The following is a 25,427-nucleotide window of genomic DNA, read 5'->3' on the forward strand; positions in this document are numbered from 1 at the left end:
GTAAGCTTTCCGGTACTGTTGTTACCAGACCAGAAAACTACATGTTCTGCTCAGGGTTGCCTTACCGCACGCCAGATCGGACCTGGCGGGAGTACTTACACCCGCGAGCAGAGCATGTCAGATGCACCCGCACCATTCACAAATGGTGCTGGTGCATCTGGCCTCCCCATTCCCATTAAGCCCTATAGGGCTCAATGGGAATGGGGAGCATTTTTTTCCGGCGCCCACAAATGGGCCATTACCAGGACAGGCGGGGCCATAATGACCTGGTAATTGGCCATTCGCCGCCGCCGGAAAGAAAATGATACCGGCGGCAGCCGTGCCGATTTTACCGGCTCGGCTACCGCCAGTCTTATAATGAGGCCCTTAGATGTATATATATATATCATATATATATATATATATCAGGAATAGGAGCCTGGAGAAACATTTAGTGTGCCATCCTAATACTTGTTGGACAGGTGCTCTTTCTATAATCGCATTATCCTCTTCTGAAATCATTTTTACTTCAAGCCTTCAATTTTGCATCTGTAATTGCACAATCTGCTCAATGATCGCTGCTAAGAGTCTCATCACTTGACCATTCTTGGCATCATGCAAAAAGGTGTGAATGTTAACATCTCTCCTAACAAGGGCAGGGTAGGATTGGAGTATGAACACACAAATAGCCACCACAAGACTGTTTGTATTACTGTCAAGAGGTACCATGCATTTTATTAATTAAAACTGTTGTTCTCCATGAAATGAATCTGGATATTGATCTGTCATCCAATTTCTACTCAGGAACTGGTGTTTAGGCCTAACGCTAATGCAATATTTAATTCTTCAAAGAATTTCTAAAAGTTAATTTCAGCCTCTTGAATTTCTCTGCAATATATAAGGAGTGTCCAAACGAAATATGTGCTAACCACTCGCTGCTTTATTGTCCTAATTCTTTGTCATCCATCGAGTCTGCACACGCTGAAATTCTTCTTCTTGTCTTGCTCCTAGGTCAGTTGCAGCCAAGCTTGTCTTCCCGATATCTTAACTGCAGAAGGGGAGACTTCCTCAACAACAAAGTGGCCATTAAACCTAGGTTCGTGCCACTTCTGATAAAATTCTTAACAAGTATCAAGTTCCCAACATATAAGTTTGGTGGTGGCAATAGTTCACTTGGATTGGTCACAAGATTGTCCTCTTCCGTGTTCCTTGACCCCTCCCTCCGATGCTTGATTTGATCTGAAATGAAAGAAACACTGGCAGTCATACTTGTCAAATAATCATGCATCTCATCACCTAGAGTCTTCGCTACACTCTGGGCATCACTCCTTACTCTAGATCAAGGCATAAGAAGCGTTCTCATGTGGCACTCTGTCACTAATTCATGAGGGATGAGCTGGTAATCAGAACCTGGCTGATTCCAAAGGGCATATAAGGCTAGGGGTAGGCAATACAGCCATACCTTCTTTAAAGTCAATTTAATATTGGCAATCCTCTCCTTGAGAAGGCTGTTGAGACACTTACATATCCCGTTTGCTTGCGGGTGATACGCAGAAGAAAGCCTGTGCTTTATAGTCAATAGAAGCCTAAAGCGTTCGACAACATGTGGCCCTTAGTACTTCTTAGTACTTCGCACACACCCCACCTCGGGAAGACTTTGCGCACTAAAAACCTTGCTGCGCAAGTAGCATTAGGGTGTGCACGCAGACAGGCTTAGATCCACCTAGAGAAGGGGCACACCACCACTAATAGATACCTGTAGCCATTACATGTCTGCACCATATCAACATAGTCGCAATGTAAATGCTGAAACGGACCATTCGGTCGAGGTATTACTCCTCTGATTGTTCTCAATATATGCCCAGCAGTAAACCTTTGACACACAATGCAATTCACCAAGAACTGTGCAACGTGTTCCAGCAGCTTCGGAACAAACAAGTCTTCTGCAATAGTGGCAGCAAGACTTTCTCTGAGTATTTGCACGGGGTAATGCAGTTGGTCAAGTCTGACTATCAGTAATGCTGCTGGCATCTCTGGCTTTCTAGTGCTTTCCTCTCGCCATAATGCTTCCGTGGGGGATAAAGAAGACCCCCTTTGTTTCTATAGCTCTTGCTCTTCCTGTGGGGTTCTTCCCTGAATCTCTGTTAGTTGCGTAATTGACAGCATGTTAAACCCCTCTTGTACTAACATGCTTCCAGTTGAACTTTCTCTAACATCTTCAGTGTCAAAACTCGAAATAGCTGGAGAATATGCAATCCTTTTAGCTTCTATGTCTCCACCTTTGTTTCCACAAGAGATAAAGTATGTTCATTTAGTATGAGCTGCGCATTTTACGACTGCTATGGCTACTGGGAGTTGTAGTGCCTTAATGAGCCTGTCCAATAAGGACATGTAGTGTACTGGGGAGCCATCTGCATGGAGATAGCCCCTCCTTTTCCAACGTGACAGCCCTGCGTGTACGGTTGACATCATATAGGCAGAATCACTGTACACTGTCACTTCCTGTCCTTTGTGTTTCTCGAGCGCGAAAATAAGCGCTTCTAATTCTGCTGCTTCCGCTGAAAAGTGAGACGGTAGTCTTGCACTCACCAATACTTCAAATTCACCATTTAATCGGTTTCTTACCACTGCAGAACCTGAATGCCTCCCCCACTAGTCTGGTAAATTCTCGAAGAACCGTCAATAAAAGGAACCCCCCGCCAAAGCATTCTCTTTCACACGAGGTATATCATCACATAATTCAACGTAATTTGCACAGTCATGCACATGATCAACTTCTTTTACAGGTTCCACTACAAACATGGCTTGGTTTACTATTTTACACCTCACTACCTTAATGGCTGGATTGGAAATCATTACTTCGTAAGCTGAAGCTCTTTGGGATGTTAGCGTGCCCTTGAGTTTCTCTAAAATGGCAAATAAGGCATGCTCCAATTAAAGAGTCATAGAACAGCCAATGGCAATACTTGTGGACTTCTCAACTGCAAATGCGGCCGCAGCCAAAGATTGTTTGCATGGGAAATGTCCTCTCATAACTGGATCTAAAATCCCACTATATTGTGCGAAAGGTTTGTACCCCAGTGTCATCCTTTGTGTGAGCACTGCTGTCATTACTGCCCCATTGGTGGGCGAAAATAAATATAATTCCTCACTGTAGTTGGGAGTCCCTAAAACTGGAGCTGTTCAAATTGCTCTTTTCAACTCCTTTTCCTTACCAACTTAGGCTTTCTTTAACACTTGCAAAAGTGGCTTGGTATATGTGCTGTAATCAAATACCCAGGCTCTGCAGTAATTCTGCAAGCCCAGAAACTGCTGCATTTGTCTCACTGGGGGGTCATTACGAGTCCAGCGATAACCACGCTGGTACTACCGGCAGGTTGCTGCCGGACCTGTAATTAATTACTAGCACCGGACTTGCCAGAAACACTGGGGTATTACAACCGTGTTGTTCCAGAAAGTCAGGTGCTAGTAAATTGTAAGTCCTTATTCCTATGGAGTCCGACAGGACTCCATGGGAATGGGGACCACGGAAGCACTGTATCGGTATGCCTACCATGGCTGCTGTGTCCAGCAGGCTCTGCCCTGTTGAACACAGCAGCTCCGGCAGGCAGACTCGTAGTTTGCCGGTCTGGAAACAACAGAGCCAGTAAGCTTACTGGCACCGTTGTTTCCGGACCAGCAAACTTGTTCAGTTTTGGTGTCTTCATAACTGCCTCATCCCTTTCAGGTGTCACTTCCCTTCCTTCATGTGAAATTAGCTGACCTATGTACAACACTTTTTCCTGACAATACTGCAATTTCTCCTGATCTACCTTACATCCTCTGTTTTACTGCAAATCAATATGTCATCTATGTACTGTATTCACTGCAGTTTTCAGATCGATATTGTCTAGATCCATCTGTAGGACCCTGTTAAAGATCGATGGGGACTTACAATACCCTTGAGGAATACGACTATGCTTTAGTTTTTTTGTCTAAACATAAAGGAAGTCAGGTTTTGTGAGTCCTTATGCAACGTGATCGAGAAAAATGCAATTTTCCAATCTATCACTGTAAAATACCGGGCTTCAACTGGGAAACTACACAGTATTGTAGCAGGATTAGGAACTATAGGAAACTCTGCCTCTACAATCTGATTAAGAAGCCTAAGATACTGGATACATCTCCAAGACCACCCTTTAGATGTTTTAATCGGATACATTGTGGTATTGCATGATGACTCTGATGGCACTGGGATACTGTTAGGTCTGGTCCTGGTCCCTGTATGCGTGGTCTGGTGAGTGGTGATGTCAGTGTGGAATGTCAGTGTGGAACCTTGTATGCCTGAGAAGAATGTTATGCGGTTGGAGTTCTGACCCAGGCAGTTGATGAAGATGTAGCCTGGGTTCTCCACAAGATCTTTCTAGCTCCTTTGACTTTGATGTAACCTGATGAAGCCTGTTAACCTGAAGTGAATGGATAAACTACCTTTGAAGTACCCTACAGTGCAAGTGCATCCTTTTAACCTTTCGTAACAGATACCCCGATTCATAATTGCTGAAATAGTCTGGAATATGCCCTCATCAGATTCTCGGGACATAGGGTACTGTTTTGCTGTGGGTAGAATTGCTCCTGGTTTAAGCTTTATTTTAACCTCCCCTATTCCCTTCAATAGACCTACGCCATAGGGTCTGTGGTCCACAGGACACTTGTACCTTTTCTAGATCCTACTAGAAAAATGCTAGTTGTTGCTGCATTATCAGTCATTCGCTGTGGGATTTCTCTTTTCTCGATCCTTATCCAAAATGTAATGCTCATAAAGAACACCATTTTGTCATCGATACGTTCTTCTCTGAATATATCTTCATCTGTTATATCAGTCAATCGGCACCCCTTTTCAAGCGCTATCACCGTTCTCCATGATCAACCCCTTCAAGCATTGCTATTTCCCCTAGTACTATAGCTGCTTCCAATTCTATAGGAATAGTATGCCCTTCTTCCTCATCCATAAGTATTCGTGGTCTAAATAGAAATTCATCCGGTATCCTCACAATCTGTCCTACTAACCCAGGGAGCCATGTCGGCAAAAGGCTCACTCCATACAGCATGACTTCCAGATCTACCGGGACTCCTCGTAGAGCCACTTGCCCTGTGAACGCCAGTATAAACTCCCCCATGTTTGAAAAGTGTATTCCTGGAGTTGAGCACACTATACTCTGATCAGTGAATGAAATCATAATGTTAAGATTTGTCATCAAATCTCTTCCCAAAATGTTAACTGGTGTCTGTCGTGCACATAACAAGGGAATGAACATGTCACATTCCCCTGTAGAAACCGGTAATTTATCAGTACAAGGAACTACATTTCGTAGCTCCAGAGAACCTTTGAGCATTCATGGCAACACCTGACATTGGAAATGTTCTTCCTCGTCACATCAACCCTTGGTTCCTCTTGAGGATCTAGTGTCAGAGATAGCAGTGAACACATCTATTCATCCTGTGAGCTGTCCTATTGGGGGTATATGCTCATCCCCGTCCCTGTGAAAGGGTTTCCTCCTACCACAGTAACACCCCCTTACCCTAGGTGTAAGTATGTGCCCCGTGTTGGCTTTTTGCTGCTCTCTGTACTATCTCGCTTCCACTACTGCTGCTCTCTCTATGTACTATATCGCTCCCACTACTGCTGCTCTCTCTATGTACTATATCGCTACCACTACTGCTGCTCTATGTACTATTTCGCTCCCACTACTGCTGCTCTCTCTACTATCTCGCTTTCACTACTGCTGCTCTCTGTGCTATCTTGGTTCCACTACTGCTGCTCTCTCTATGTACTAAATAGCTTCCACTACTGCTGCTCTCTCTATGTACTATCTCACTCCCACTACTACTGCTGCTCTCTCGATTATCTTTTTTTCACTACTGCTGCTTCTATCTATGTATTATCTCGCTCCCACTACTGCTGCTCTCTCTATGTACTATCTCACTCCCACTACTACTGCTGCTCTCTCGATTATCTTTTTTTCACTACTGCTGCTTCTATCTATGTATTATCTCGCTCCCACTACTGCTGCTCTCTCTATGTACTATATAACTTCCACTACTGCTGCTCTCTCTATGTATTATCTTGCTCCCACAACTACTGCTGCTCTATGTATTATCTCGCTTCCACTACTGCTGCTCTCTATGTACTAGCTCGCTTCCACGACTACTGCTCTCTCTCTGTACTGTCCCGCATCAACTACTGCTGCTCTCTTTATGTACTATCTCACTCCCACTACTGCTGCTCTCTCTATGTACTATCTCGCTCCCACTACTGCTGCTCTCTCTATGAACTATATCGCTTCCACTACTGCTGCTCTATGTACTATCTCGCTCCCACTACTACTGCTGCTCTCTATGTACTATCTCGCTTCCACTACTGTTGCTGCTCTCTATGTACTATCTCGCTTCCACTACTGTTGCTGCTCTCTATGTACTATCTCGCTTCCACTACTGTTGCTCTCTCTATGTACTATCTCGCTCCCACTACTGCTGCTCTCTGTATGTACTATCTCGCTCCCACTACTGCTGCTGCTCTCTATGTACTATCTCGCTTCCACTACTGTTGCTGCTCTCTATGTACTATCTCGCTTCCACTACTGTTGCTGCTCTCTATGTACTATCTCGCTTCCACTACTGTTGCTCTCTCTATGTACTATCTCGCTCCCACTACTGCTGCTCTCTGTATGTACTATCTCGCTCCCACTACTGCTGCTCTCTATGTACTATCTCGCTTGCACTGCTGCTGCTCTCTCTATCGTGCTATAGCTCGTCCACTACTGCTGCTCTATGGGTTCCATGTAATAATGTCCCCGCAAAAATGTCCCCTGACAAAAAAGTCGCTATTGTTTGCTGAGACATCATTACATTGAACATGCGGGGGACACATCTGCAACCTCTGTGTTTTTTTAAAAATGGGAGCAGGCGACTTCCTTGCAACCCGTCCCCATACATAATGTCACCATATATAATGTCGGCAATGGCTTTTCCCAGTGACATTATGTATGGGGATATTATTACCTGATACCGCTCTATGTACTATCTCGCTTCCACTACTGCTCCCTCTATGTATTATCTCACTTCCACTACTGCTGCTCTCTCTATGTACTATCTCACTTACACTACTGCTGCTCTCTATGTACTATCTCGCTCCCACTACTGCTGCTCTCTGTATTTACTATCTCGCTCCCACTACTGCTGCTCTCTGTATGTACTATCTCGCTCCCACTACTACTGCTCTCGCTATGTATTATCTCGATTCCACTACTGCTGCTCTCTCTATGAATTATCTCACTTCCACTACTGCTGCTCTCTCTATATACTATCTCGCTTACACTACTACTGCTCTCGCTATGTATTATCTCGATTCCACTACTGCTGCCCTCTGTATTTACTATCTCGCTCCCACTACTGCTGCTCTCTCTATGTATTATCTCGCTCCCACTACTGCTGCTCTCTGTATTTACTATCTCGCTCCCACTACTGCTGCTCTCTGTATGTACTATCTCGCTCCCACTACTGCTGCTCTCGCTATGTATTATCTCGATTCCACTACTGCTGCTCTCTCTATGAATTATCTCACTTCCACTACTGCTGCTCTCTCTATGTACTATCTCGCTCTCACTACTGCTGCTCTCTGTATTTACTATCTCGCTCCCACTACTGCTGCTCTCTGTATGTACTATCTCACTCCCACTACTGCTGCTCTCGCTATGTACTATTTTGCTCCCACTACTGCTGCTCTCTCTATGTATTATCTCGATTCCACTACTGCTGCTCTCCATGTACTATCTCGCTCCCACTACTGCTGCTCTCTCTATGTACTATTTTGCTCCCACTACTGCTGCTCTCTCTATGTATTATCTCGATTCCACTACTGTTGCTCTCCATGTACTATCTCGCTCCCACTACTGCTGCTCTCTCTATGTACTATTTTGCTCCCACTACTGCTGCTCCCTCTATGTATTATCTTGCTTCCACTACTGCTGCTCTCTGTATGTACTATCTCGCTCCCACTACTGCTGCTCTCTGTATGTACTATCTCGCTTACACTACTGCTGCTCTCTCTATGTACTATTTTGCTCCCACTACTGCTGCTCTCTCTATGTATTATCTTGCTTCCACTACTGCTGCTCTCTGTATGTACTATCTCGCTCCCACTACTGCTTCTCTCTGTATGTACTATCTCGCTCCCACTACTGCTGCTCTCTATATGTATTATCTTGCTTCCAGTACTGCTACTCTCTATGTACTATCTCGCTTCCACTACTGCTGCTCTCTATGTACTATCTTGCTTCCACTACTGCTGCTATCTATGTACTATCTTGCTTCCACTACTGCTGCTGTCTATTTACTATCTCGCTCCCCCTACTGCTGCTCTCTCTATGTATTATCTTGCTTCCACTACTGCTGCTCTCTATGTACTGTCTCGTTCCCACTACTGCTGCTCTCTAGGTACTATCTCGCTCCCACTACTGCTGCTCTCTATGTATTATCTTGCTTCCACTACTGCTGCTATCTATGTACTATCTTGCTTCCACTACTGCTGCTGTCTATTTACTATCTCGCTCCCCCTACTGCTGCTCTCTCTATGTATTATCTTGCTTCCACTACTGCTGCTCTCTATGTACTGTCTCGTTCCCACTACTGCTGCTCTCTAGGTACTATCTCGCTCCCACTACTGCTGCTCTCTATGTATTATCTTGCTTCCACTGATGCTGTTCTCTAGGTACTATCTTGCTTCCACTACTGCTGCTCTCTCTATGTACTATCTCGCTCCCACTACTGCTGCTCTCTCTATGTATTATCTTGCTTCCACTACTGCTGCTCTCTATGTATTATCTTGCTTCCACTACTGCTGCTCTCTGTATGTACTATCTCGCTTCCACTACTGCTGCTCTCTATGTACTATCTTGCTTCCACTGATGCTGTTCTCTAGGTACTATCTTGGTTCCACTACTGCTGCTCTCTCTATGTATTATCTTGCTTCCACTGATGCTGTTCTCTATGTACTATCTCGCTCTCACGACTGCTGCTCTCTCTGTGTACTATCTTGCATCAAGCAGTCGCCTTAGAATACCACTGTTTCTATCTGTCCCCTTTCAGCTTTTATTAGCTCAGAAACAATCGTTCTTACTTGGATAATTCTAAATGTGGCTATTTGTAGCTGTTCTTCAGCTTCACTGCGTATCTTGGAATGCTCATCCATTACAATCATCTCTGTTCCTTTGAAAAGTGATATTTTTTATTGGCAAATGGCCAGCATGCAAAGCAAAAGACAGTTACTTCTAGAATACACTAGCCACTGCCTTACTACAGAGAATCCACCTGCAACCTTTTTTTTTTATTCCACTCTTGGCCAAACCTTCAAAGATTGGAGTCATATGGAATATTTTTATAGCCATCTTTTAATCCAGGCTGACATGGATCCGCTGCAAGAAGTGCTGGAACTAAAGGTGTAGACATTGCCCGGCTCTGTACGAGGTATGGATCTATTGGGTAATCTTGCTGCATGTCAAGTGTGGCCTGCATTTTTACATTCTCTCTGCATTCCTCAATGTCCTCAGTATCCATATCTTCGTGTACTACTTGTCTGCCAACATTGGTATCTTCAAGAGTTTCGGTGCAATCAGCAGTTGTGCAACCAAGCTTAACTTCGGGCTGGGTAACAGTGTGTGAGTGATCAGGCTGGGTGACAGTGTCTGTTGAGTCATCAGGCTGGGTAGCAGTGTCTGTTGAGTGATCAGGCTGGGTAGCAGTGTCTGTTGAGTGATCAGGCTGGGTAGCAGTGTCTGTTGAGTGATCAGGCTGGGTAGCAGTGTCTGCTGAGTGATCAGGCTGGGTAGCAGTGTCTGCTGAGTGATCAGGCTGGATAGCAGTGTCTGGTGAGGGATCAGGCTGGGTAGCAGTGTCTGCTGAGTGATCAGGCTGGGTAGCAGTGTCTGGTGAGTGATCAGGCTGGGTAGCAGTGTCTGCTGAGTGATCAGGCTGGGTAGCAGTGTCTGCTGAGTGATCAGGCTGGGTAGCAGTGTCTGCCGAGTGATCAGGCTGGGTAGCAGTGTCTGCTGAGTGATCAGGCTGGGTAGCAGTGTCTGGTGAGTGATCAGGCTGGATAGCAGTGTCTGTTGAGTGATCAGGCTGGGTAGCAGTGTCTGGTGAGTGATCAGGCTGGATAGCAGTGTCTGCTGAGTGATCAGGCTGGGTAGCAGTGTCTGCTGAGTGATCAGGCTGGGTAGCAGTGTCTGCTGAGTGATCAGGCTGGATAGCAGTGTCTGGTGAGTGATCAGGCTGGATAGCAGTGTCTGCTGAGTGATCAGGCTGGGTAGCAGTGTTTGATGAGTGATCAGGAGTCAGACCCTCTGTAGATAGATATCTGTGGCCGCTCAGGACTGTCAGTACATGATGGGTGATCTGTGGAATGTATCATGATAGAAGGAGAAGCTGTAGACAGATGTTCATCAGCAGAAGCATGAGGGACAGAATGAACGGGGCGTTTCCTGCTGAGTTCTGAAAGCAAGGATTGAAAGAATGTTGTAACTACAATAACATCATTCAGTGGTTAGAAACGTTGGCATTACTGGAATGGGCAATAACTTAACTTTGCTCCTGCTTGTCAGTGGGACCTTTGGGCTGGATCTTGAAAGCAGACAAAGTATCTTGAGAGGATTTTGGCGCTTGGGCAAGTTTTCTGTTTGCTGACCTGTTTTTGTCTTGTGGCACCAGACATTTTTGGTTTAGCAGCGGATGACTCTGGATTCACGATGTTGCTCTATTCGCCACTTCTGCAGAATGAGAAGGAAAGCAACAGAGATGAGTGCATGTTTTCATTCAGTTCAGACAGCTGACTAACTTACCAATGATTCAAGCTGAACTGCAACAAGATTGTCTCTCTCCAATAAAGTGATGAGCTAAACAGAATGTTAAATTAATTATTGAGTCATTGCCCATGTGGGGGCAGGCAGATAACATTTAATGTTTCATGATAATGCATTTTACTGATTTCAATTCAATTCACATGATAGATTAGGGTGTTGGGTTGTTAAGGTGAGGGCCGGGCGGGCCATAGGACATTGGGGCAATGCCCGACCCAAAAATGCCAAAGCCAGTGTAGGACAGTTTTCTGGGTCAAATTCAAGGTGGGGCACTTATTGTGGCCCAGTTTGATAAGTTACTTCCCCATGCTGCAGTTGCAGGTAGTTGTTTTGACCAGCATTACTGAATATTCTTTAAAATTAACAATCACATTTCATGAAAAAGCTGCTCCTTGGGTAATGGGTACTACCCGAACAGTCTTTCACAAAATAAATGAATTGCCCTTCCCCTCCCATGGGACAGCCACAGATTGCATCGGTGTTAGACATCCATCCCAATAACAAGTTGCTCTCTCCCAGTCCCTGCCTCAGCCACAGAGCTGCTAGCTAATGAATAAACCAGTGGCGAGAGCCGCGAGACAGGACAGTGCTCCTGCCTGGTCCACACTGGTGCTCTGATGGGAGTCTGGGGGAGATTGTGACTGTGACACTACAGCAAACATCACAGCACTGTCGCTGACAGGCAGGCAGGCTGAGCGGAGGCTGAGCAGAGCAGCAGAGCGGTTCTGTCTACAGGCACGGCCCAGCAGCTCCAGCCTGGTGTGGCTGGGAGGTGACTGGAGCCGAGTGACACCAGGCACAGTGAGAGGGAGGGAGAGGCCAGCCAGTCACAGTGCAGGTCTCTGTCTCACATTACGCGTTATCATGGTACTAACAATAGAGGCTGCCGATTTCCCTAAACAGCTCCCCCGCTGCTTGTAATGATATAGTTACTTTCAATTTTCCCATGATTAACTTTACTCTCAGAAAACCAAACAAATGTGAATTAAAGATCCGTCAACCCATTAACTGCAGCTGCCGGATCGGAGCTAATAACTAATTGTCCCCATGCTGTACTACTTTGAGATGTCCCCTAGAAAGTAGAAAGGAGGAATAGATGAACCTAAGGAATGGCCGGAGATAGTCTCCTCGTGCAAGCATAGAGAAGTGGTGATCGCTTGGAAGCCTTGCTGGGGTACCTGCTCTATGGCCACTTTTCCTGACAGCTCACCTTCAACCAAGACCTTCAGGTCAGTCAATTATACCCAGCACCAAAGTTCAGTGTGGATAGCAAAGCTCACCGTTGCTACGCATGAATACTTACGGGCTGAACATTCAAGGGCCTGCATAGCAAAGCTCACCGTTGCTACGCATGAATACTTACGGGCTGAACATTCAAGGGCCTGCATAGCAAAGCTCACCGTTGCTACGCATGAATACTTACGGGCTGAACATTCAAGGGCCTGCATAGCAAAGCTCACCGTTGCTACGCATGAATACTTACGGGCTGAACATGCAAGGGCCTGCAGAACACACAGGCTACAAGGCTGCCTCAGCGTTAGGTGCCCTCATTGCATGTGCTATTATGCTATATCTCCAGTATTAGCTATTGTGTTTTATAGAGAACATGTAGCATTTTTGAACTTTTAGTTCATTGCAAGAACATGCATAGACAGTGTTGTTGGGTATAAGTCAGGGCTAACTCAAGTTGCCCCACATGACAGGGGTCACTTGACAGCCGACATGCTTAATGCTAATGTATTTTCACTTTTGAACGTTCCTTTTAAGTGACGACTCCCTTCCCTGCAGGCACACGGCCTCACTTGTGGCTACACAACCTGACCCTTTGCTGTGATGCAGCTTCAAACGGCCTAGGCTCGACAAGCCGAGTTAACTTAAACCGTAAACGGCACACATTTTCTCGGTTCCATGTAATAATGTCCCTGCAAAAATGTCTCCTGACAAAAAAGTCCCCTTTTTTGTAGAGATATTGTTACATTGAACATGCGGGGAACACCCCTGCAACCTCTGAATTTAGTTTTTTTTTTTTAACAAGGGGGGGCATCTCTGCATCCCATCCCCATACATAATGTCACCATATACAATGTGGCCAATGCCTTTTCCGGGCGATATTATGTAGGGGGACATTATTACCCGATACCATTTTCTCACCATGTGAAATGATAGTGGTTTGCTGCATTGCAACACAATGTACAATCATGAATCCCAGTTTCTTGGACCCTCATCAACTTGCTTGCTAAGAGGATGTAAACGGAGGGCGGGGCAGTGTAATTCACAAGCTTGTGAGAGTGTGCGCAACGCAATATCCATGGACCAATCATCATGGCTGCCGCTTGGCCTGGAATGAGCGCCCGCGGCCGCCCTAACCCAGCACTTTAACTGCGAGGGAGTGCGATCATGAGCAAACCAGCCTGGTCTTCGCCATCTCTCTTGCCCAGCTGCCCTCCATTAGAACGACTGCCAACAAACTGCCCCCCGCGGCCTGTCGGCCAAAGACAATCTGTCGATGCGAGCAGCGGACCCAGGGGTGGACTGGGAACTAAAAGAGGCCCTGGAAATATTTACTGGGGACCAAAAGAGGCCCTGGAAATAAAGTTCAAAGTGGCCCCATATGACACATTTTCAGCAAGCCCAATGCTTTTCCTATGAGAACATTTCAAAATACCACACCAAAGAGGGCCAGGGTGCAGAGGCCCACCGGGAAATCTCCAGAGTTCCCTATAGGCCAGTCCACCCCTGAGCGGACCCAATGCTGCAGCCCAGCAAGATATTAAACATTGCTTTGAACAAGAACATCCACCCCGACCTACCGCAGAATAAAACAATGGCTAACGGCTGCCTACTACCTACGTTACCATTCTGTACCCTTTGCAGTTTGCAGGAGCTCAAATTCAAATAGCATACTACTGTCTGTTACCAATGTAATCACAGGCCCCAGTCGCCCCTCATCAACTGTTGCAACACCAAGTTCTGTTCAATGCTGCGGCTGACCCAGTTATAGTATAACACTGCCCACAGTGACGGTACAGCCGGCCAGGCCCACCAAGGCCGCCCAATCACTCGTAACTCTCAGCCAGGAGCCAGCTGGAATATCCGAACAGTCTACGGTCAGCTACTAGTGATTTGGCTTCGTACATGAACACTAGACGGACGGAGAGACCGACCAAGGTCTTTCGTGAGCCAGAAAGAGTGAACACCAGAAAGCAGAAACATTAATATCAAGCAAGCAAAACCTTAAGAGAGTCATTTATGATTTGAAGGCTTAATAGATGGATTAATCTTACGCTAGAATCTCCGCGTCCTGCACTCTGCAAAATACAAGCACACACTGACACACACTCTTGACTGACTACTTATTTCTTGAGCCTGAGTGAGTCTCTCTCCTCGCTCCCGAGTCCTCTTCTCCTCCTGTTGGTCAATCCGGCGACTATTTTGAGTCTGTCTCCCAGTCCCTCTAGATTGTCATGGCCCCATGGGTCTGGGCGCAGGCCAGGGCAGTCGTACACAGCCGCAGTGCAGAAGGCAGGCAGTGGGACGCGTCGGTCCGCAGAACCGGTCCCAGTCCGCAGAACCGGTCCCAGTCCGAAGACCTCAACGGCTCGACCACCTCACCACAAAGCTGCCTGGCAGCGCAGCAGCGGCCTGAGAGTGCAGAGCCAGAGAGGCAGCAACACGCGGCAGGCAGGCCAGTGCACGCCGGCAGCACCCCCAGTAGCAGCAGTCAGTCAGTGCAGGGGCACTGGCACGGGTCTGGCGGGAACGACGGTAGGCTGGCTGGGGCACTGAGTGTGTGGTGGCGACGACATGCGTGCTGGACGTGACTGGTCCCAGATGGCAGTAAAGGTAAGGCATATGACACGGTCTCCAGAGTTCAGTTGTTTGTTGGAAGGGACTTTGCTACATTAATAGCTAATGTGGGTTGCACACTTGCACACTTGCACGTTGGCTCCAGATAGTCTGGCGGCTCTGCAGGCAGACAAGGCCTGCTGGGGTCGGGCTCGGCCTCAGGCGGGAGGCCAGGAAATTGAAACTGCCTTGCAGCAGTGTGTCAAATCATATAGACGTAGGATTGGTCACCATTCAACTGCAGCAGAACCCACATTTTGTGGGGCCCTTTTGAGGACACATTTCCTTTACCCCCCTCCCCCCGCCCCCTTGTTTTCTCGCCAGGATTCTTGGAATTAACTGTGCACTTTTACCAATATGTTTATGTTGTATGTGTTTATGTTTATGATGGCATTGAATTATGTGATGCACCTGCCTCCACCAGAACTATGTGCAAATCAAATGTGGAGCTTTTGACTGTTGTTTGTTCAAAATGTTTGACTAATTACAAGTAGGAGACTCATGCTCTGATATACTTGTTTTTTTTTACGACAAACTGGTATGTATCACCTCTAATGTCTTACAACCAGTACTTTGACAAACATGAAATAAATTCCATGTTTTAGCCAATAACATAAGGCTAGCTTCAATTTTGCTAGTGTTACAGACTGCTACATTTCCTTACTGTAACATTGCTTCTGTACTTTTACCTCAGACTACAGGATGGGTACCTGGTGGTGTTTTGAACACCAATACAACCATTTATGACTAGGTAATCATACACAAATAATAGTGTGACGCAATTGATACTGGCGGTTACCTCTCTTGTGTTATACCTCTTGTTTCAGCCCCAGGTTCCGCCGTTCAGTGCGGTCTCTTTTGTTACATCAAATCATATAGTACCATAGTGCTATTTATTGGCAAATGGCATTGCATCTGCATTCAGGCTAGTAGCAGGCTGCAGGCAATGCAATGCATCAGCACCTGCTGCAGCCAGCAGTGTGGGATATAGCACCATAGTGCAATGCATCGGCACCTGCTGCAGCCAGCAGTGCGTGATATAGCACCATAGTGCAATGCATCAGCACCTGCTGCAGCCAGCAGTGCGGGATATAGCACCATAGTGCAATGCATCAGCACCTGCTGCAGCCAGCAGTGCGGGATATAGCACCATGGTGCAATTCATCAGCACCTTCTGCAGCCAGCAGTGCGGGATATAGCACCATGGTGCAATTCATCAGCACCTGCTGCAGCCAGCAGTGCGGGATATAGCACCATAGTGCAATGCATCAGCACCTGCTGCAGCCAGCAGTGCGGGATATAGCACCACAGTGCAATGCATCAGCACCTGCTGCAGCCAGCAGTGCGGGATATAGCACCACAGTGCAATGCATCAGCACCTGCTGCAGCCAGCAGTGCGGGATATAGCACCATAGTGCAGTTTTATTAATTCACATTTGTGAGAATCAGGTTGGCACATGACAGCCTGCTGCAGCCAATGCATCAGCACCTCTGCACCCAGCCTCCACGGTCCACCTCCATCTGAGGGCAAACGCTGTGTCCCTCTCTCCGTCTCGCCCTCCATGATAGACTGTACCGTCCATTTTACACGGACCGGACGGGATCATTCATCATCATCCCCCAGGGCACTGGCACAGTCCGGAAAGGGAGGAGAAGGGAGGGGGCGGGGCCATGTCGTCAGATAGGATGTGTGGATAATTGGAACAACAACAAGAACTTCAGTGTGCGCGTGCCGCCACCTGGCGCTGCTGTCTGGCTGCTAAGTAAGTTAGTTACTGTGTGTGCTCGCTCGCTCGACAGACTAGAGTCGGACGGACTGTGAGGTGTGTCAAAATTAAATCACAATACTGAAGTGAATAAAGTTTAGATTTGAATTGCAACTTGCAAGCATTTTCTTTCACTGGTGCCCTGACTGCCCCGGGCCCGCCCCACCCTGCACCTCCCTTCTCGACCGTAAATATTTGAAAATAATATTTCACACCACGGTCACCATGGGCTGCTGCCTGAACATTTCTGCCTGGAGTCAGACCTGCCTGGATCCGGTCTGACATGCCATTTATCAAATAGGAAGGAAAGCAAAAGCATGCAAGCAAGAAAAGCACTAGCTCCTGGTGCAGTGAGTGCCAGGTGGCCGCTCGCAGTTCGCTACCAGTGCTGCTGACAGACTGGCCCATACCCAGCAGGAACAAGGGGGCACGCCAGGATGAAGCCACGCGGTGTGAGCGCCCCGTGCCCCCCAGGCCCTCCCACTGGCAGGAGAGTATACCAGGAGGTTCATTAAAGTTGGATAAAGAAACTTATTTGTTTCGCAAAGTATATGGTACAAAAAAGTATACCAGAGACACTTTTGCCATCCTAAAAGAACTATTGTTTGAAAGAGACACTTTTGCCATCTTTAAGAAGCTGTTATTTGAAAGAAAGAGAAATGTTCACCATCCTTAAACTATTGTTTGAAATAGATACTTTTGCTATTCTTAAGAAGCTGTTGTTTGAAAGAGACACTTTGCCATCCTACTTAAATAATCCCAGGCAAGGGAAATGACCCTCTGGATCCAAGGACTCCTACTTGGAAAATACTATTTCTACTTGCCTTAGTTGTAAACACGTTTTGCCAAATATAAGTCAGATACATTTCCTTGCACTTTTAGTGTTCATTTTAGTGTGATGGTCAAATTAGTATGTTTCTGACACAAGGACAGTTTATATGTTTGACGACGAGACACAGACTGAACTTTGGTTTTTCTTTTCTAGGTGGGGAAACTCTCTTTAGAATAGGCCTTCATCCAACCCTTTTGTTTTAATAAAAATGTCTGATATTGAAAGCATTACAACTTTGTGCACGCCTCTCATTTCTGACCCCTCATATATCTTGCTCCCACTACTGCTGCTCTATGTACTATATCGCTTCCACTACTGCTGCTCTCTCTATGTACTATCTCGTTCCCACTACTGCTGCTCTCTATGTACCATCTCGCTTCCACTATTGCTGCTGCTCTCTATGTACTATATCGCTTCCACTACTGCTGCTCTCTCTATGTACTATCTCGTTCCCACTACTGCTGCTCTCTATGTACTATCTCGCTCCCACTACTGCTGCTCTCTCTATGTACCATCTCGCTTCCACTACTGCTGCTCTCCATGTACTATCTCGCTCCCACTACTGCTGCTCTCTCTATGTATTATCTCACTCCCACTACTGCTGCTCTCTATGTACTATCTCACTCCCACTGCTGCTGCTCTCTGTATGTAGTATCTCGCTTCCACTGCTGCTGCTGTTCTCTATGTACTATCTCGCTTCGCTACTGCGGCTCTCTGTGTGTACTATCTCGCATCCACTACTGCTGCTCTACGTACTATCTCTCTCCCACTACTGCTGCTCTATGTACTATCTCACTTCCACTATTATTGCTCTGTAGGTACTATCTCTCTTTCAGTACTGCTGCTCTATGTGCTATCTCACTCCCACTGCTGCTCTGTATGTAGTATCTCGCATCCACTACTGCTGCTCTCTGTATGTTCTATATCACTTCCACGACTACTGCCATGTATGTACTATCTCAGTCCCACTGCTGCTGCTCTCTGTATGTAGTATCTCGCTTCCACTACTGCTGTTCTATGTACTATCTCACTTCCACGACTACTGCTCTGTATGTACTATCTCAGTCCCACTGCTGCTGCTCTCTCTATGTATTATCTCTCTTTCACTACTGCTGCTCTATGTACTATCTTGCTCCCACTACTGCTGCTCTCTCTATGTATTATCTCGCTTCCACTACTGCTGCTCTCTCTATGTACTATCTCGCTCCCACTACCACTGCTCTATGTACTATCTCGCTTCAACTACTGCTGTTCTCTATGTAATATCTCACTTCCACTACTGCTGCTCTCTGTATGTGCTATCTCACTTTCACTACTGCTGCTCTCTGTATGTACTATCTCGCTTCAACTGCTGCTGCACTCTCTATATAGGGCTTCCTAAATAAGCACTTCTCCCTCCACAATCTATTCTACATTCTGCTGTTAGGACTCTTCCTCGTCTTATGGCATTCATGCCCACTCAGGAGGGTGGACATGTCTGGTAACGGCCCGCCTGCCCAAGTTAACGGAGGCCCGAGTTCACTCAGGTCCCAGCTTAGGCTGTGGGCCGTTACTGGCCATGTCCGCCCTCCTGAGCGTGCATGAAAGCCATTCGCACCAGGGGTTCATCCAGGGAGGGAATGGCTTTCATTATTTTTCCTCAGAAGATTTGTGCCGCTTGAAAATGAAATATTGAAAAAAGATGGCCGCCACCATATGGAAACAGGACAAGGTCCCTTTTCCATGCCTATGGTGTCGACTGGGAGACAGGAGGAGCGCCTGGAGCGGAACCCAGAGCACCGGTCCCGCAGGTAAGTGGGGATTGTAAGGGAGGCGTGGTATCAAACAGTAAGACAGACACGTGACCACCGTTCAAGGGTGTTTATTGAACTTCAGTGGGGTTTGAAAAACACCTCTCTAATCCAAAATCTAAAGATGGCAGCAAGCTATGACCATCAAATGATAATAACGCAGTCCTATTCGCGTCTGTTAAAATAAAAGGGCATATGCTAATGAACCAACTGCCAATCCTTAGTTCTAAATATAAATAGTGTGGGAAACAATTTATGCAAAAAGAAAAGTGTCCAAGAAATGATTTGTCAGGATATTCAAGCCGTTGGGTTCCCTTCCCCACGTTTTCAGCACGGGATAAGGCAGCACACTGGAGCTTAGCACAGTCTCTGGCTTCTCTAGCACGAGGATGCATTTCAGGGCCTTCTATGTCAAAGTTTCTTGTCCATTCAAAGTCTCTTACTTCAGAAGGCAAGATGCGACAAACATTCAAAAGTTCCCTTCTCCTCAGGATTCTCGTGTACAACTTCTTGGGTAATTCTCAACTCACACTGAGCCCCCCTCTGCCGGGCTCAGACCCACTTTAACACAAAGATTTCACTTGATATCCCTCTGTCGGGCTCGGACCAATTCTTGGGTGATTCTTGACTCACTCTGGCCCCCCCTGCGCCGGGTTCAAACCCGCATTAACATGTTTCACTTGATCTCCCTCTTTCATGCTCAGAACAAATCCATGTACTTTTCCAAACTTGTATCTACTTCATCGAAATCGACTGTACACAGGATTTGACTTGACCCGTCGCAGGACCACTTGGATTCACATTTATTTATTTATTTATTCTCTCTCAATTACTTCTCTCAATTTATTCTCTCTCAATTGATCTTCCTCTGCTGGGCTCAGATCAACTTATCTACTTTCCTCACTTCTTAGCTGGCTACCTTAAAGAGATCTTCGATTAAGCACTCACACGGTGCTGGAACACTCTGTCAAAAGTATTGTAGTTTGCTTTAAAGTTCAATCACTCAAAAGCAATTTAACTTCATTCGCGTCTCTTATCACACGCATTTCAATGTTCGTTCCAGCGCTCGCCATACAATGTTGCTACTTGCAACCTTGGCTTCAACACAGACCGGTCTTGTATCCGTCTCCCCAACTCACCGGCTGTGTCGCTTGCACTGAAGCAACTTTGTTCTTGGCACTAAGGACAGTACCACAATGGCTGGAGCTTCTCCCCACCATGATTACTGACACAGGAGGGCCCCAGTTACCTCGGACACACAATGCAGGATTCTTCAGCCTAGTTTCCTAGTCTTATGTTTTCTCTCGAGGTCTCGTGAAAGTAACGGTTCCTTGTCGAAAAGGTCAATGGAACCTTCCTCCTTGCGACCCCCTTCTGTTTCGCCGTCTTTCTCCTCTCATTAAACTGCCATCTTGGAACTGCTGTTTCCTTGTGTGCTTTGCCCCGCTCAGAGTGTGCTCTTGTGCTCTGCCTTTTAACCATGTGGGGACGTGTAATGGAAGTCAAGTGTGTGTGATGATCAGTAATTGCCTGACCTCGCCTGACCATTGTATTGGTACATGACAGGTACACTGCTCGGGTGTTAGTCTGTTTTCCAGAGCGGGCTGTCAGTGAGAAAGTGTTTGTGTTGTAAAAGGGGTGGGGGTAGAGTTCCTAAATATCCTACCGGGTAAAATGGAGTAAAGGTGTTATAAGGAAGGGGATACCGCGTCTCACCGTCCAGGGTCCCACTCACACTCCCTGAAGACCCCTCACCCAGGTGATCCTCCCGCACTGGTTCACCCCCAGGTGTTGGATCCAAAATCTAAGGCTGTGTACTGGCCATCTTGATGACAGATCTCCGGCGACTAGTGGGTGAGACACCTTCTGGTTTCTCACAGGATGGAGGGAGGGAAAGGGAAAGGGGATTAAGGGATCTTTGGGGGAGGCTGGGGTGGGGAGGTTACCTGTTGCCTCCCCACATTAACACAAAAAACAAATGGTGCCACCTGGGGTAGGTCCTCAGGTGGCTGGGATAGCGGGCGGGAATGTGTTTTCTCGCCTGCTGTTCCAACCACCTGATTGGCTGAGCGCCCTCCCCGGGTGTGAATCCTATTCTGCCCACGTTACTCATGATCTCTCTCGTCTACAGTGGCTCCCTATTTAGCATCATTAATGTATTGATGCTTTAGCTCCTCCATGACTCGCTTCTCTCATATCTCCATAACCTTTGCTCTGCTTCACTTTTCCTGCTGAATGTCCTGCTGAATGTTCCTCACCCACCGTATGCTGCCTCACTTTTCCGTTCCTTCCAACTCCTTGCGCCCAAACTTTGGAACTCACCAACGTTGGAGATTCGCTCTTCCTCTGCCTTCTATGATTGTCATGTCATTTTCATCTGTCTAGCTGTGGTCCTTTATCATTTACTCGCATGTTTGTACCGTCTTTTTCTAACACTATTTTGAAGCGCTTTGGATAAAAGCGCTATATAAGCATCAATTAAAGAACAATAAAGCGCAAGTCCTCTGGTGAAAGATCAGGGCCAGAGCCGTACTATAGGATAGTAAAGCACCATATTAGGGACAGTTTCTGACCTTTAGTGAAAGGTCAGGACCAGAGCCGTACTATAGAATAGAGAATAGCAAAGCCCAATATTAGGGGCAGTGCTAGTTCTTTAGTGAAAGGCCAGGGCCAGAGCCGTTCTATAGGATAGTGAAGAACTATGTTTGAGACAGTGCTAGTCCTCTAGTGAAAGGTCAGGGCGAGAACGGTGCTATAGAATAGTAAAGCGCCATATTAGGGACAGTGCCTGTCCTCTAGTGATAAGTCAGGACAAGGGCTGTTCTATGGGATAGTGACAAACTATGTGTGAGACAGTGCTAATCCTCTAGTGAAAGGTCCGGACCAGAGCCATGCTATGGAATAGTAAAACACCATATTTGGTTCAGTGCTAGATCGCTAGTGAAAGGTCAGGGTCAGAGCTGTTCTATAGATTAGCAAAGCACCATATTAGGGACAGAGCTAGACCTCGAGTGAAAGGTCAGGACCTAAGCTAAGATATAGAATAGTTAAGCGCCATATCAGGGACAGTGCTAGTCCGCTAGTGAAAGGTCAGGACTAGAACCGTGCTACAGAATAGTAAAACACTATACTGGGGGCAGTGCTAGTCCCCCAGTGAAAGGGCAGGCCGAGAGTCGTTCTATAGAATAGTAAAGCGCTATATCGGGGACAGTGCTAGTCCTCTAGTGAAAGGTCAGGGAAAGGACGGTTCTATCGGATAGTGAAGCACTATGTTACGGACAGTGCTAGTTCTCTAGTGAAAGATCAGGTGGATGAGCGTTCTATGGGGCAGTGAAGCACCATATTAGGGACAGTGCGATTCCTCTAGTGACAGGTCAGATACAAAGCCATTCTGTAGGGTAGTGAAGCACTATGTTGGGGACAGTGCTAGTCCTCTAGTGACAGGTCAGATACAAAGCCATTCTGTAGGGTAGTGAAGCACTATGTTGGGGACAGTGCTAGTCCTCTAATGAAAGATCAGATCCACAGCATTTCTATAGGGTAGTGAAGCACTGTTTGCGACATTGCTATTCCTCTAGTGAAAGGTCAGATACACAGCCATTCAGTAGGGTAGTGAAGCACTATGTTAGGGACAGTACTAGTCCTCTAGTGAAAGGTCAGATCCACAGCATTTCTAAATGGTAGTGAAGCACTATGTTAGGGACAGTGCTAGTCCTCTAATGAAAGGTCAGATCCACAGCATTTCTATAGGGTAGTGAAGCACTGTTTGTGACAGTGCTATTCCTCTAGTGAAAGGTCAGATACACAGCCATTCAGTAGGGTAGTGAAGCACTATGTTAGGGACAGTACTAGTCCTCTAGTGAAAGGTCAGATCCACAGCATTTCTAAATGGTAGTGAAGCACTATGTTAGGGACAGTGCTAGTCCTCTAATGAAAGGTCAGATCCACAGCATTTCTATAGGGTAGTGAAGCACTGTTTGTGACAGTGCTAGTCCTCTAGTGAAAGGTCAGATACACAGCCATTCAGTAGGGTAGTGAAGCACTATGTTAGGGGCAGTGCTAGTCCTCTAGTGAAAGGTCAGGTGCATGGGCGTTCTATGGCTCAGTCCAGCGCCATATTAGGGACAGTGTTATTCCTCTAGTAAAAGGTCAGATCCACAGCCATTCTGTAGGGTAATGAAGCACTATGTTAGGGACAGTGCTAGTCCTCTAGTGAAAGGTCAGGTGCATGGGCGTTCTATTGGTCAGTGCAGCGCCATATTAGGGACAGTGCTAGTCCTCTAATGAAAGGTCAGATGTACAGCATTTCTATAGGGTAGTGAAGCACTGTTTGCGACAGTGCTAGTCCTCTAGTGAAAGGTCAGATACACAGCCATTCTGTAGGGTAGTGATGCACTATGTTAGGGGCAGTTCTAGTCCTCTAGTGAAAGGTCAGGTGCATGGGTGTTCTATACGGTAGTGAAGCACCATATCAGGGACAGTGCTACTCCTCTAGTGAAAGGTCAGATCCACAGCAATTCTGTAGGGTAGTGAAGCACTATGTTAGGGACAGTGCTAGTCCTCTAGTGAAAGGTCAGGTGCATGGGCGTTCTATGGGTCAGTGCAGTGCCATATTAGGGACAGTGCTAGTACTCTAATGAAAGGTCAGATGTACAGCATTTCTATAGGGTAGTGAAGCACTGTTTGCGACAGTGCTAGTCCTCTAGTGAAAGGTCAGATACACAGCCATTCTGTAGGGTAGTGATGCACTATGTTAGGGGCAGTGCTAGTCCTCTAGTGAAAGGTCAGGTGCATGGGTGTTCTATACGGTAGTGAAGCACTATATCAGGGACAGTGCTACTACTCTAGTGAAAGGTCAGATCCACAGCATTTCTATAGGGTAGTGAAGCACTGTTTGCGACAGTGCTAGTCCTCTAGTGAAAGGTCAGATACACAGCCATTCTTTAGGGTAGTGAAGCACTATGTTAGGGACAGTGCTAGTCCTCTAGTGAAAGGTCAGGTGCAGGGTCGTTCTATACGGTAGTGAAGCACCAGATCAGGGAAAGTGCTAGTCCTCTAGTGAAAGGTCAGATCCACAGCCATTCTGTAGGGTAGTGAAGCACCTTATTGGGGACAGTGCTAGTCCTCTAGTGAAAGGTCAGATCCACAGCCATTCTGTAGGGTAGTGAAGCACCTTATTAGGGACAGTGCTAGTCGTCTAGTGAAAGGTCTAGGCCAGGGCCGTTCCATAGGGCAGTGAAGGCCAACAATATGGACAATTGTAGTCCCCTATTGAAAGGTCAACCCAGGACCATTCTATAGGGTAGTGCAGCACTATGTTAGCGACAGTGCTAGTCCCTAGTGAACATCCAGTGCCTATTCACAGGGTAGTTAGTTGCCATGTTAGGGACAGTGTTGTTCGTCTGGTGAAAGGTCAAGGCAGAGGTAAAGCATTCTGGGAAAGATCGAGGCCAGAACTCCTCTCCGGTTGGCTGTCAAGCGCAGGGCGGTGGGGGAGGGGGGTGCGATGTGCGTGCAGGGGCCAAGGGAAGGCGATGTTCTCCAAGGCGGCGCTCCATAACTGGTCACTATGCCCTCATTCTGCGGCTGGCGATAACACCACAAATAACCAGTCATGCGCTATTATCGCTCGTGCGGTATTTACCGTGTGCGCTATTAACGTATGTATACTTTACCTCTGGTAAATTGGTACTGCACGCCGTAACAGTTATTACCACACGCTGTGCGGTAATTGGGCGGAACCATCCCGTAATGAGGCTCCACTGCGGCTGCTTCCAGTTGCGGCGCTGTTACAGCAGCACATAGTCCCGGGTTCAGCTCAGGTCACAGGCAAAGTGGGAACTCTCCAAGTGTGTGTCCTCAGACGCCCTGCTCCGGGCTCCCAGCCAGGGCCTGGCTAATGTGCGACTGCGATCCATCCAGCACGTACTGTGGAAACCCTGGCTGGGAGCAGCGCCAGAAGCACCCCCCACGCCCCTCCCTTCCTCACACACACATCACAGGCCGCCAACTCCTGAGGAACAACAACCACAAAACACGCCCGCCACTGCACGCGATGCATAGGCAAGAACAGCAAATACACACACACTCCAGATCCAGGGTGACCAGATTTAAAAAGTTAAAAACCGGGACAGGGCAACTAACATAAAGTAGGACTAACTCTTGAAAGTGGCCGCCAAGGCACTTTATTTGAGCAGCGTTTGGAAGCAGTGGCGTAACACAAAATGTGGGTGGTACCTGTTAGCAGTGTTCAGACGCTGCCGTCCGTGAGTCCCCCACCCCCTGTGACACAGAGACAGAGATGTTTCTCGTGTGGGCTCCCCGG

The 25,427-nt window shown here is 47.0% G+C and overlaps 1 long non-coding RNA gene across 2 annotated transcripts; it reads right to left on the minus strand.

Annotated features, from left to right (window-relative positions):
• Nucleotides 1-512: 512 nt before the first annotated feature.
• On the minus strand, nucleotides 513-25,427 carry LOC138581980 (uncharacterized). Of its 2 annotated transcripts, none has more exons than XR_011304916.1 (3): nucleotides 25,340-25,427; nucleotides 10,697-10,778; nucleotides 513-1,218 (listed from the first exon to the last, which is right to left on the minus strand). It is a non-coding gene; the product is annotated as an uncharacterized lncRNA (long non-coding RNA). The 2 variants fall into 2 exon arrangements; XR_011304917.1 differs by lacking the exon at nucleotides 25,340-25,427 and adding an exon at nucleotides 24,778-24,942.

Source organism: Ambystoma mexicanum, chromosome 3q (assembly GCF_040938575.1).
Source record: "Ambystoma mexicanum isolate Mex_15411 chromosome 3q, UKY_AmexF1_1, whole genome shotgun sequence".
Taxonomy (NCBI): Eukaryota; Metazoa; Chordata; class Amphibia; order Caudata; family Ambystomatidae; genus Ambystoma; species Ambystoma mexicanum.